General features: G+C 37.7%; 1 protein-coding gene across 2 annotated transcripts in view; it reads left to right on the top strand.

Moving 5' to 3' along the window:
* The window catches only part of POU6F2 (POU class 6 homeobox 2), a 259099-nt gene that overhangs the window by 51902 nt on the left and 192655 nt on the right, over positions 1–14542 (top strand). The window lies entirely within an intron of this gene.

Raw genomic sequence — 14542 nt, 5'->3', positions numbered from 1 at the left:
GTCTCAGTGTGAACACTAAAAGCTCATTCCAGGGGTTAAAGAACCCTACTGACAGATGGGATGTCAGGAGGGAGACATAATTGCACTACAGAAGTGGTAACCTGTACGTCTTGGGAAAAGAATAGGACACAGCTCCTGTATCTTGAAAGAAATAGCTGTGGCTAGATCTTTGAACTCTATCAAGAAAGATCACACTACCAAGAAGGCAGCAATGTGATGTGGCCTTCCTTCATACAAATGCTGTCTTCATCCTTCTCTATCAGTTGTACCCCTTCCCTTTTCTTAAAAGTGATGTAAAAGACCTACGATTTGGTGATAGTTTCATGAAAAGCCATGAGGAAGGATGTAAAGAATGTGTCAATGTCAAACATCATACTGCACTATGATGGCAGCATAAAGAGAGTGCACACACAAAGGCTTTCTTCCTCTCATCTTTCTAGGCAGTGGTTTGAATGACTTTCATAAAAGTTCTTCAGCAATTGTGCATAGTTGGTTTGGATGCTTATAGGACCTTCAAGATCTGTTGAAACAAGAATAAAATATGTGAAATGAATTTCCATCATTTCAGACTGGATCCACATCTGAATAGTGCCCGTCATTTTAGAGAGACTGTATTTACTCAAAGTAGGGAATTTGAGGTGTTTTTATCAGACATTGAGTTGCAATTTTTTTTTAAGAAGTCTTACCTCTAATATGATTTGTAACCAAAAGAAATTAAAAACTATTTAAGGTGAGTAGACTACATGTATTTGTTGCTCTATTGGGAACAGTGAGACGAACGACACAGACTCTCTTGTGGAGTCGAACTGGAGAATTTCTCCCAGTTTATTGCCTCAGGTCTTTTTTATAGACCGATAAGTGAAAGTACAGAAAAGAAAACTCTTATTGGTTAGTAAACTGGCAGATCATCACAGCTTTATCTTATACATCATTGTATATGTATATCACCATCTGTGAGACCCCACGTCTGTGGGGTACACCACCCTTCGACCTTCTCTTGCAAGAAAACAAGGAACAGACAAACAGCACCGGCAAGGCTGCCTTCTATCTCTGAGGATTGTTTTAATTCCTCCTCATGATTTCCGAGGCCACTTTCTCAGGCAAGACTGAGAAAGTTATGTGGCCTGCTATTCCACAGGCACTGTGCTCCCTGCTTCACAGTTAGCATCCATATGTATTCATCTCAGTATAATTTTCAAACTGCCTTATTAGAGAAAACTCAGAAATGCTTATGTTATTTCATCATTCATTGCAAGTAAAGTGGATAAAAAAGTATGAATCTCTTCATGTTTGCTTTACACTCCTTTGTGTTTAGAAGACAAAGTTTAAGGGCTTCAGTTATCTTTTATCTTCTAAATTCCAAAGGAGCAGATATTTTTGTTGAAATCCCCAGATCTAGTCCTTAGAACCACAAGTCTTTATTTGCCGTGCTTCACTTTGAAATTTTAATCATCAGCAAATAGAAATTCTCTCTAACAGCTGCTCAAAATTTGTGTCAATTAACTTTGTTTAGGCTTCATAGGATGCAGAAACAATGGCAAACTATACCCTGAATATGTTCCTATTCACCTGAACATAGTACTTAATTTTAAATGAGGAGCTAGTTAAATAACTACATGTAACCTTCACAGTATTTCATGACTTTAATTATTGTTTAGCACTCTAACAGAGCATCAAAACTAAGTATCCTCAATAAAATTGCAGTGATGTTTTGTGGTCACTGGAGACATTTTAAACAGTGCAGCCAGCTGCATGAGGTTTCTGTGCTGTCTTTATCTCTTTGTGTCCATGACGTGTTCAGCTCTTATTACAGCTTACTTATGCAACCTAGGATTGAATCTTTTTCCCTTAACTTAGACAACTGGCTGGTCAAGGACAGCTCTTTAAGTGGGGCTGAGGTGTCTGTAATAAATTATCAAAGACCTGTGAAGCCAGTTTCATAATAAATTAAGCCAAGTCCAATGCAGACTGCATTGGAATTGGAATTCATGGGAGCCTAGCTTGACGTGTCTCAGGGAAAAGTCTTAATCCTTCAAGTGGAAGTCTGAGGAACTTGGCATGACAGACTGTATAAGATAAAGCTATGATGATCTGCCAAGACTAATTTAGAAATATTGTACTTAATGGCCTCGGCTGTATATCTCACTCATATTGTTCTTTGTCCAGCCTGTCTTTAAATCTATTGACATGGTGAAATATGGATGGGCCAGTTCTACTGGGCAACTTTTAATTATCCGCATGCCACAGTGTTTGTGCAGTGAATATGCATGTTTGTGCCATGGCTTCTTGGTTTGATAAATATTTCTGTGTGTCCATAACCTTACTGATGTGATTTCACTGATGGGAAGAGAGCTCCCCTTCCCTGGTCCATGGGAGTGCAGGGACAGAGTGGACATGGGAAGTGAGGTTTTCCTGGCACTTGCATCATGTAAGATGTGAACAATCCCTAATTGGGCCTGTGCCTCCTTATCACTGTGCAATGCCTCCATCCACTGTATCAGTTCCAGGATAAAAGAGAGTACATGCAAATGTACCTGCAGAATCAGAACTGGTGGCTACTCAGCATTTGTTTTGCTGCAGTTGTTTTTTTGATTATCAGGTGTATTTGGATCAAGCTGAACAGAACAAGGCTTAGAGAGATCCATAAAATCTTCTGGAAAAAAATAAGAAAGCCACTTAAAATATCTTTTCACTACATAAAGTTGTAATGACATTGAAGTGTTTTCAGTGGAGACTTTCTAGTGTAGAAAATGTGCTGCTTTGGGAAGCCAATACTTTCCCTTTTGGAGTAACATTCTATAATTTTTTATGTAAGAGTGTGGTGAAAGGCTTTCACCTTAAGCCTACCATTAAATCAAGATACTCATTTCTATATCCTGAGCTAATTTAACTTCTGATAGAAGCTTCATGTTTTGCAGAGTGATAAAACAGAACATGTTGCTGCAGCTGAGAGACTGGAATCAAATAATTACCCATTGAGTCAGTCAGCTAATCAGGGGAGTAAAGGTTAAAAAAAAATCCATGTGAGATGCATTAATGAGATATTTCTATGTGATATGGTAAGGTTTGAATGACAGATGCATGTCATGCCTTGCAATATCATACGGATAAAATATCCACCTAGATTTTGTAGTTCTGTATTATTTCCAATGAAATGTTTTCTAAAAAACCCAAGAAGGATTGCTTGCTGCTTGACAGTGTGTTTATAAGGACTGGAAATCTGGTCAGAAGAGTGAAGAAAATATGTATCACAATGACTTTAATAAATCCAAGGAAATAATAAGGAAAGCAAGCTTAGGGAAATGTGTGTTGGCAGGTGATATGTTGTGCATGGTCTATCCATAGGACATGTGTGACTTCAAATAGGAGTGGCAGCAGCTATGTCTGCACATGCAGCCTTAAAGAGAGAATTCATGTCCTGAATAAAGATATTTTGGTGTATGTCCAGGAGTCAGTCTGCCCAGTGGTTAATATTAGTGCTAGTCTTCCCTTTTGGTTGAAATCTCTTTGGAGGGGAAGGCAACCTTCAGCATCAAATTATTAATTTTGCTAACATACAGAGGAACCCAAGTTCCAAGGTTTAACCAAATAGGTAACCACAGTACACTGTTCCTCCAGAAAATGTTCAGAACCCCACACAATACAGTGTTCCCTGGATGTGTACCAGCAAGGCACTTATGTCCAGTTTTAAGAGCAGGGATGATGCCACTGGGTCAGTCCTAGAGGCCATATGATCAGGCAACTCTGTGCTGCCCTCTCTGCAGAGCTTGGGAGGCAGTGGACAAAGAATTAGGTTTCCTTCTGCTGAAGATATGGGAAAGATCCCTTTCTTGAAATAAAAATTTCACAGAACTAGATAACTGATGATGAAAGAAATTACCTTATATAAAAATAATATGTCTCTAAAATAGTTACACATCTACTCAAATTTTTTAATGCATGGTATAAAATCAATCGGTTTTGAAGAACTACCATGTTCCTAATATTGTTTGACAATATTAACATTGTTGAAAACATACATATTTCTCAATTTCTTGCATTTTCTGAGTAAAACTAACATCAATTAATTTTCACAATTAGATGCTAAGTTTTGATTGCTTGGGTGGGTTTTTTTAAATAGAAGCAAATATAAGAAGGTGGTCCTGGTTCATCCTGCTCCTGTTTTGTCTGCATGTGAACCACATCTAGCCTCACAAGATACCTAGAAAGCCACTCCTTTCCATTGCAGCTGAAAATTGGATCTGAATTTCTGAGTTCTGCAAGTACATGCCTTGTGCACTGACGCTGTATTCAAGATGCTGAAACATAGACAGATCAAGCCTGTATGGGCTGGCACTAGGCTCTGGGAGGGCTGAAGGCTACTGGCTGACCCAGATGTGAATCCTGCTTCACTAAAACAACAAATGTTTGTGCCTGGCTTTCTTCCATTTGTGGAAAAGCAATGGAGCTATTTCACTAAAACAAGATGGAGAGAAACACGTGTTTTAGAGAGCACAAGGGTGCAGTGCAGTGGGATGTTATCTTGGGAGAGACTCAGGTTTGTGTCCTGAATCAGATCTTACTGCCCCCAGACTCGATCAAGTGTGGAAAGCACTGGGGTGCTGTCTGTTCTTAGGAAGCCTGGTCCATTTCTTTCTGTCTCCAGTTCTGGTTGCAGTCTGAAACTCTATTCCTGATGTTAGAAATGAAGAATGAGTGTTCTGCTATAAATTAGGTGTACTCTTCTGAAAACAGAGTTTTTATGAAATTCAATTAACTGGTTTCAGCTAGTTTGACATTTTCTAACAAAAATAGAATAGCATAGAATCAGAAGCTTTCTACCTGGGTCTACAGGTAAAATTATTCCCATCTTGAGACACAGGCTTTTGAGCAGTCCCTTTTGCCAAGTGGGGAAAATTAAATAAGCAAAATTCTGATGTCTTAAAAAAGTAAATAAATTTGTAAATTTAATTCATTTATACAGTATTGGGAATTAAATAACATAAAAGGATGACTTTTTTCTTTAATAGAAAAGCAATTACATACTGCTAGTTTACTCCTTTTGGCCAAATTAGAATGTTGATTGTTGTATTATCTCTTTGTAATTCCATGTTTTGTTCAAGGGATTTCATGGCATTAGGTGCTGTAAAAATACAGGACAAAAGGATGGAGCTATACCCATAAATTAGAGAATTTTTGGAAAATAGGGAAAATATAAGGAAGCTGAGAATATTAAATTAAATAGTGGAAATTAAAGGTAAAGAATTTTGGGCATTGTTTCCACTAGATCCTAATTAATTCCAAGATGTACCAAAATGTTCCCAATTTTCATAAGCTGCAATATAGCTCAGTGTCTGGTGGGATGGAACCCTAGAATGTTGAAGCAACCCTCATATGGATGAGCAGAAGTGTTCTTGAATCCTTTTTTCTTTTTATTTATTATTATAGAAATAAGAAAAGCAGAGTATAAATCAGCAAGAAACACAGCATGTGTTTTGCATACATAGAAAAACAAAATAAAAATAGCAAGGCATTGATATACATGAGAAATATTGTATCAATATTTTAGTCATACATCAGCTTAGGGGTACTGTATTGATCTGTTTTTCTTCTAACATCAAGATAAGATTAGTGTTGCATGCATGGAGCTTCCTTAGCTATTGGATGCAAGGATTAGTGATTGGAGCATAGGGACTGGTAGTCAGAAATCCCGATTCAAGAGATGGACAAAGCACTCCTGACTTTCTTTTCTTGCTTTCCCTACCAGATCCTGCAACCAGAGAGATACTTTGTACTTTACCCGTATTACACATTTGACGTCATGTACTTACTGCGCAATTTGAGTGGTTTTAAAATTTTGTATGTGCAGAAAATCTGCTGTCCCTGTTATTCTGGTCCATGAGTATCCCTTTCAGATTGTCGCTTTTTTTTTTTTTTTTTTTTTTTTTTTTTTTTTTTTTTCTTTGTATTATTTGTACCATTGCGGTAGCTGGAGGCCAAAGCTGAGCGTTGTTTCAGACACTGCATGAAGACATCACAGGCACAGTGCCTGTGGTGTCTGCTCTGCACATTGGGCCTAGGTGCCACTGCTTGCAGGTGGCTCCTGTCACATCCCCAGACCCCTTATGCCTCCTCCTCCTCACAGAGGCAGCCTTGTGCTCTCTTCCTCTCTGCCAAGTGAGTGCCCTCTCATTTAGAGCTTGCTGTGCGTCTCTGCATCTCAGAGATCTGAGAGACACTTCTGGTGATGTATCTTATTGAAGACAGTAATGGAAATAATAATAGAAGGAATCAGTTCCTTAGGAAAATGGTGTTTCCCAAGTATCAAGTCCTGCTCCAAGTTTCCTCTCTCCTTCCTTGTGTTTTCTGTAACAGAGAGAGTGATAGGTAAAACAAGACTTGTAGCTGCATGTCATGACAATAGATAATAGTAAGAAGTTTTAGTGGCCTTTCCTGCCTTAGTGCTGGCACTCTCTCTGATAATTTGGGCATGCTGACTAAGAAAGATACAAAGGAGAACTGAGCCAGTACAAAGGAAATACAGAGTGTACCATACTGAAAGAAATTTAGATTAGAGTCTTCCAGAGGAAAATGTTTTGTGAACCAGCTTTGCTTTACAGCTCTGAAAAGCTATAGTTTTCCTTGTCATGTCTGGACTACATTAGTGTCAAGAAAGTGCTTCTCAAGTAAAGTATGCTTTTAAATTTATAGGATATGGGATTTGATACTGTTCCTACTGACGTTAGAGCTTCTCTTACCTGGAAATTAGTTCAAGCATGGTAGTAATGGGAAGGACCTGTTTGCTTTTGTATTCTCACTTAAAATCTTCTTATGGTATTATGAATAGCCCACTTACCCTGCTAATTACCATTTTTCTGTATTAATCCATCACTAAAGACCCAGGTCTGTGCTAGCATGGGGCTTGAACAAGCCTTGATAGAAATTTATGCTATTGCAAGCCAAAGAAGTAGCCACAGAACCCTTACATGTTTTATGAGCTCCTGAAGTAGTCTCAGGTTTGCCTTCTACCTTCAAATATCCTTTTTTCTTTATTTGGAGGTAGGAGGAAGTGAGAGAGAAAGAAATATGAAGAAATCAGACAGGTAAACAGGCTTTGCACAGGGATTTTTAACACACCACTGCTTTTATTTAAAGCATGCTGTTGGTTCTATTTAGCAACTCTGCTGCCAAGCTCCAAACCCAATCTAGTTCAAGCTTCCCTTGGGAGTTGCATTTACTGAATCTGTGGTGAGTCAGAAAGCATTACTACCTGCTTCATTGTGCTCCTGGGAAAAGAGGAGCTGAAGAGAAGAAGCTCTTTTGCCTTTTTGTATTGGGTTCTGATTTGATTTGCTTCCATCAGCTGAACAGATACTCTTTTGAGGGTGACTTCCTTCTGTGGCTGCCTCCATGACAAGCTGGTATTCCTCAACAGGAGCCAATTGCTTGTTTGTTTCATAGCAAATAGGTCAAAGACTTTCTTTTTCAGGCTCAGGTTTGTGTGCTTTCAGTCTGCAGCTGAATACACAATTCATCATGGCCCTGAACCAGGGCTATGTGTCTGCTTGCTGGCTTCTTCCCCAAGCTCTGTGAGTCCATACTTGCTGGCAGGCTGTATTACATATGTGCAGAAAAATATTGCAGATGCTCTCCTGAAAGCTGCATATAATACTAAATGCTAATTTTTCAATGACAAAAGAGAACGCAATGCTATTTGACAAGAATTTAATTTTTTTTACAGGCTTTCCATGCCATGGCAAGATCAACCTACATGCATTTCACCTCTTTATGTTAGTGATAGATGTGATGCCTTTTATCCTAAATATTCTTTCTCTGCACCTCATGCATCCAGAACATGCATATTGAAAATATATTGATTTGTGGTAAAATTCTGAAAATCTTTTCTCTTCCCACCCCAGATACAGATCTATTTTAGTATCAGATTTTAAAGATGGGGTGGAAAATGATGGATACACTAAAATAAAAGGAGGCAGAGTTGCTACTCAGGCCTTTTCCATATTTATCAGATGGTAGAAAAAAATCATTCACGTAATATACCTGCAACTCCATCATCAATTTATTTCTTGAATCTGTTTTGATCCTGCAAATGTTTCATGTTCTTGAGGTGATTGATGTAAACAAATGTAAAAAGAATGTAAATAGGTATTTAAAGCAAACTATTTAAGTTCTTCAACATACCTTTACTCTTGGTATATATAACTACTGCAAATTTCAGATGCAGAATTTTGCTTAAAGATGAGAGAGTGGAGGGGACTGACTTTCAGAGGAATATTTATTTGGTAGTTCTTTATCATTCAGAATGATGCTGAAGAATAACCTAATACTAAAGGAAGAAGGAAGGAAATTGTATTTTTACTTGTGTAGGCATCAGACTGCTTGTATTTATGTGAGGTGATCTGAGGATAGTTCTACACAAAAAGGAAAGGAGGGGGTAAATATATATGCATACTCACATATGTAGTGCAATCAGTTATTTTTAAAAAATATTGAATAATAAAATATTTATTAAGACTTGTTAAAAGCACACAACTTCTTCCAGTGGTTTGTGCTATATACAGAAAGACATTATTGAGCAACAAAATAAATTGTATTCCTTTTGCATTAAGATTGCATTAATGTGTTGTTTTCTTCTGAAATTTTGATTGTCGCATCCATGTTAGTTTGCTTCTTTCTCTGATTGTTTTGAGTGGGCTTTCAGCTGGTGCAAATGTACAGTGCTTCCCCACTGTTCATTTTTCAGCTGGGTATGTACCTATTTAGGAGAAAGCATAGTTAAATTCGGTTGACTGCATTTTCCCCTTATTTTCCGTTTCTGATTATTTTTTTAACATGCTAAAGTTTTAGAGGTGGCAGGTAAGTATTTCTGTTATGAACCAGTACTTCACATATAACCAAAAGGTCCTTGTCCAGCAATCATCTTTCAAACCAATGGGAGTCTTTCTGCTCTCCATGCCAAGCTCTTCTGTCATTGGGGGGGTTTTATGTGTTCCAAGTGTTTTCCTGGACTGAGGTTGAAGCAATCAAAGAAGCCCACCAAGGGCAAGACATTGTGCCATCTCACACCCTCTGCAGCCACTCTTGCCAAGTCTGTCTCCTCCTGATCTTCCCATAATGATCATGCTATATCTCATGGGTTGTGCTGACACCAGAAAATACTGAGTGATGTAGGATTTGTCTTCCTATGTTTAAAATTATGTTCAATTTATTCTGTCATTGCACTTCTTAGGATACTAATCAGACTTCTTGGCCTTTGATGGGATGTCCTCTTGGTAGAAGTGTTATTGTGAGGCTTTGTTCAAGGATGAAGCTGACTCCAGATGATGTCTTTGATGCTTTACACAGCTTGGCAGAGCTGTTATGTTCTTTAAAAATTTAAATCAGTGTTGCAAAATGCTGTGCTCAACTCTGGAGTCCCCTGTCCTGAAGCAGAGCTGGTACTTCTGATGGCTGGCTTTGGTTGGGAGGTCCTGTAATAGGTTTGACACCATAGTATTATGCACCATCAGTGCTGAATGTAGGGGCAGGCTGCAAGGGAACTGAAAAATCCCAATATCTAATAGCCCTAATCTTAATTTTTGTTTTCGGTGTCTTATGAAGCTTTATGAAGATGAGGTGACTGAGAGCCACGTTTTAAGACATGAATATACCATTGTTGGCCCATGGTGATAGAATTATAGAGAAGAAGAAACATTTCCTCCAATTTCTCCATTCCTTTTCTGATACTAGAAATTATTTCAAGTCCCCTTTAATTGAGATACTGAATTCATGTTTGGTAAGACTTTTCCAAATATGCTGTTTGAAGCCCCTAAACAAAGATCTTTTCAAAACCCATCAACCAGGGTTTCCCCTCTCCCACCACACCAAACTTTTCTTGATTTTTAAAAAGGACAAAAAACTTTGAAATACTATTAATAAAAATTTATTGTTAATAATTATAAAACCTTATAATTTTTTTAGATTTGCTGTTGAAAATGAAAGCAAATAAAGATGCACATTTTTCTTGGTTTTGATTTCTTTGAGTTGGTGGAATATTGACTTGAAAATGTGCTGGCAAATATTTATTAATCATATCATTAATTGCTACCATGTTAATCCTGCAAACTAAAATATGAACCTCTTTTTTAGAGAGAAATCCTATTGATATCTGGGTATGCACTGGATGAAAAATACTTTTGTTTGTATGAATGAACCTACTCACAAGAGTAATGTCCCCTTGTAAAGTAGGAGTAGGTTGGATGGGGGCTGTGGTATCAACCCAGTTATTTGCAGAGGCACAGTAGGAAGCAGAAGTAATTTCTTTTATATTGTGTATGAAAATCCATTCAGATTTCTAGAAGGGTCTGCTTTATTTCCACTTTATTAAATGTAGTCTTGCTTATCCTTATACCAATTGTGTGTGTGTGTGTCTGTTTTCTGAATGTATCTTGCTTTCTTTATTGTAATATGGGAATATTGTATTTTGCAGTCTGTAAATTAGATCTTTGATTCAATGCAGTGGCAGAACACAAGAGTGTTAAAAATGTCCAATTCCAGCAGGTGAAGCCAAGGGATGTTTAAAGCTTGGTGCATATAATGTTTATATTACATTAAGTACTGTGTTATTGCACAGGATGCTTATTGTTAGTGTCTGTAGGGAGAATCAGTTCCAAAGATTTCAATTTCAATAAACTGATTATGCAGTTCCACCACATGCAATTAGGATGGTAGTAATGAAATGGTTATGAAGTCCCTTGGCATTCTGTAGTTATTTTTTTTTAATTTTGTGAATAACATCAGGAGCATTCTGGAGGGAAGTGTTTATGTATTTATTTATTATTGATCTAAAAAATACATTTAACATTACTAGTTATTACAACTCCAGTTTCAACAACAGGAAGGAGATAAGCTGTTTCCACGTTATTAAATGCAGGATGCCTTGGGAATCAAGAAGATTTATCCTTTATATAAATATATTAAATATTAATGAATAGTAATTACAGAAATTAATTTATAGCTGCATTTAATTTTCTAGTAACCTCTCATTGCTTTATTTCTTTGTTTCAAACAATGCATATTTAAATACAGAACCTTTACAAATACCTTGGATGATATACTGATCAGAGTGCTTCATGTACTTCACTGGATGAGACAGAGAGAGGATGAAGTGAAAAGAGTGTGAATCCAATCAATGCTCTTCTGTTCAAGAAGAGAGGCATCTCACATCTTCTGAGGGGAGAAACAGGGGCAACACAGGGAGGATTCAAAAACTTCTGAAGATTGCTGTCTTTTACTACAGGTTACACTTAGCCCTTTTGGAATACACTATTAAAATAATCTCTTTTGAAAAGCCTAAAAATAACTTGTTTACAGTTTCTCATCATTTTGTGTGGAATGTTTGAGTTTTTGCAGCTTGAAATTCTTTAGGTTCTTGGGAAGAATGCTTGCATTTATCTCATGTGCAGCTTTTTGTCCCCATAGTTTTCTACCTTTCCAGGCACCAAATACATTTATTGTTGTTTTGTGGTTGATTTTTCCTTTCATTTGAGCCCAGGTCTGGGCACAAAACAGCTCCAGAGGAAAGGTCAGTTCCAATTCTAGCATGGATTCATAATATCATCTTGAACAGGTCAATCTTGGGTAAGATCACTGTCAATCTACTACCTGTTCCTGAGTTTCTCCATCATGGAAGTATGTGGTGGACATCTTCTCATTTTTACTGTCCTAAACAATTAGATGAAGGGAGAGAAATTTTTCTGTTGTTTCAGGTTGCTAGAACTAAGTCTTTGGAAAATAAGTTGGATATGAACTGTATCTTACTCTGCCTGACTGCATAGCTTCTAGACTTCCAAAATTTTTATGAACCCCCTTTTTTTGCTTTCTTTTTTCCCCTCTTTTTTTAATGTAGATTATAGGATGGGAGAAACATATGTATGAAAAATAAAAGAGAGGAAATAGTTCTGCTATATGTTCTTAACTTTTTTTCTGTTCAAAATTTGCCTGGCTTCTCTTGGGAATAAGACAAATGGATGAGTTTAAATATGAGGGCCACTAGAGATCCACGAGGAATTTCCACAGTTCTTACACAGACAAAAAAAAAAATAAGGTTTTGTGTCCTTTTTTTTCCCTGATCATAGCTAGCATTGGGTTATTACTATCTAACAGAAAGACTTGCAACATTCAGGAACTGGGTTTTCAGTCATTAACTAGATTTGCAAGATTAAGTGTCCCTGAAAACTTCACAAACAACAAATGCCCCCTCCTGTTAGCAAGACACTTGAGGGAGATTTGGGGAAGAAGACAGAGAGGGAGAAAGACAGCCATGGGTTGTTGCCTTCAGAAGACAAAAGTACCAACTCCCACCAGCTCAGGCATGCAACAGAAATCACAATAAATTTTCCAAACAGAATGTAACAGAATGGTGTTGTACATATACCAGCATGGCAAAAGCTATATGTACAGTTTGATAATGCAAATCACTTGAGTTACTTTGTTGAGTTATTCTCACTGTAGCTAATGGTGGTGGGGAATTACATTCATTATCTTCTTCATGTTAGGTTGATTGCATGTAAACTGTGGTGGTCTCTCTCATTTGAATTGTCTGCTAGTGCCTGGTACAGATCTGACAAAAGACACTTTTAAATCCATGATAAATTTATAATAAGAGGGATTTTCTGGGTTCCAAGGATGATGAGACCATGTCTAAAGAGATATTTAAGTCTGATGTGGGACTCAGATTCCCCTTGAGGGAAACAAAGGGAAGGTTCAGCATTTTCTGGGATCTTGGCAAACAGCAGTGTTTTCAAATGTTCCTCCTGGTCTTTATTAGAAGGTGTCATGATATTGACATGCTGTATCAAACCTACAGAAATCAATTGATTTCTTTTTACCATGCAAAAATAAAGCTCACTGCCCATATAGAGTATCACTGGCTACCAGGATGGAGCAAATCTCTAGAGAGGGCAATTTCCCTTTGCAGAATAGATGTATCTAATTCAGGATCAAAGCTGCATTTTGACCAAACAGGCGTGCATTCAATCATCTAGATACTTTTGTATTAATTAATTAATTAATTAATTAATTCATTCATTCATTCATTCATTCATTCATTCATTCATTCATTCATTTTTTATCAGCACAGTTAAGTTTGAAGAGTCTAAAAATTGTTAAGCTCTCTGAATCAGGAAAACTTCCCTGAGAATCCCCACTGAGAACAATGAATGTGTTGGCCAACATGGAGTTGAGCAACATGTCAACAAACAGAGGGCCAGGAAGTACTGCAGGGAGCCTGTGATTTTGAGCATCGATTCAGACATATTTTAGTATACAAAGTGCTGCCCTGGATCTTATCTCCTGGCCTGCTGCCAGGTTAATTTCCAAGCTCAGTGTTTCATGCTGCCAGCCTGAGTAATCCATGTTTTTGTGTGTCTGGATATACCTGCTTCCTGTTGGTGCAAAGCACGCTTTCCTCCGTGTGAGAAGCCAGACAACCCCTCCACACAAATTGCTGTGTGATTTGGAAGCAAACAATAGTCCATGAGAAGAGGTGTTTCTGTGTAACACATACGCTGTCAAGCTGTCCTACTTTCTGGAATGAATATATGAAAAACCAAAGGTTTTGGACAATGGTGTTTCAACTGTATTATACTGTGCCTGTCCAAAAATTTGAAAACAATGTTTTCAATATGATTTGCTGCTTGACATTTTTTCCATTTTTTTCTACCAGGCACAGTCTCATAGGATTGAGTTTTGGGGTCAGGACCATAGGAATGACTGGTCCAATATACTAGAAGTTACTTTATGTGTTTGAACCGTTCACAAGAGTAGATGCCCAAAGATGAATGCTTTCTGAAGCAGCCATTAACACCTTCGGTTCAAGCTGAAGTTGAGCTGTTTAAGCTCCCCTCACTCTACACTGACCCTGCTCTGCCCTTAGCACTGAACTCATATGATAGCCCAGATCAGGGTGCTTGTCCTGCTTATAAGAGTATTTTTCTTGTGTTCTTCCTACCAGCTGTTAATGCTCGGCCCATCTGATGCACTTCATTGCACAGGTGCAATGAAAGGGATGCCAGCACATCACAATGTAGTAGATGCACAAACACATGCAGAAATATATACTGTTGTATCTTCATGCTCTTTGCAGAGGTCACGATGTTTAAGCACAAAAACATGCATGTAGAAGGGGTTTTGTTTAGCTTAATCCCTGTTCCTACACATGTTGGCAGTGTGACTGGTTATATTGAAATTAAACAGAAATGTGAACACTTAAAATTGATCACTAAAAGATGTTGATTCATGCCTGCCTGATATAACATGTCAAGATGACATCTATAAACTCCTAGCAAGGCTGGAAGACAGCTAGATCTTCACAGGACTCATATTTTTGAGTGATCCACTGGAACTCTCCCATATTCAGCTGAACTGCATGAATGTCAGAGGGCAGAATCTGGCCATGTGGTTGTAAATTTGGAAAGAAATCTACTCTCCCTGGACTTGGCGTGTAAAAAATAAAAAAAATTTGAAACTCCAAATATCTACTGAGAACTTCAAAGAGAGAAAAAGT

Source organism: Poecile atricapillus, chromosome 2 (genome assembly GCF_030490865.1).
Source record: "Poecile atricapillus isolate bPoeAtr1 chromosome 2, bPoeAtr1.hap1, whole genome shotgun sequence".
NCBI classification, from domain to species: domain Eukaryota; kingdom Metazoa; phylum Chordata; class Aves; order Passeriformes; family Paridae; genus Poecile; species Poecile atricapillus.
The sequence above is the reverse complement of the archived record's forward strand: the minus strand, read 5'-3'. Positions and strand labels throughout refer to the sequence as shown.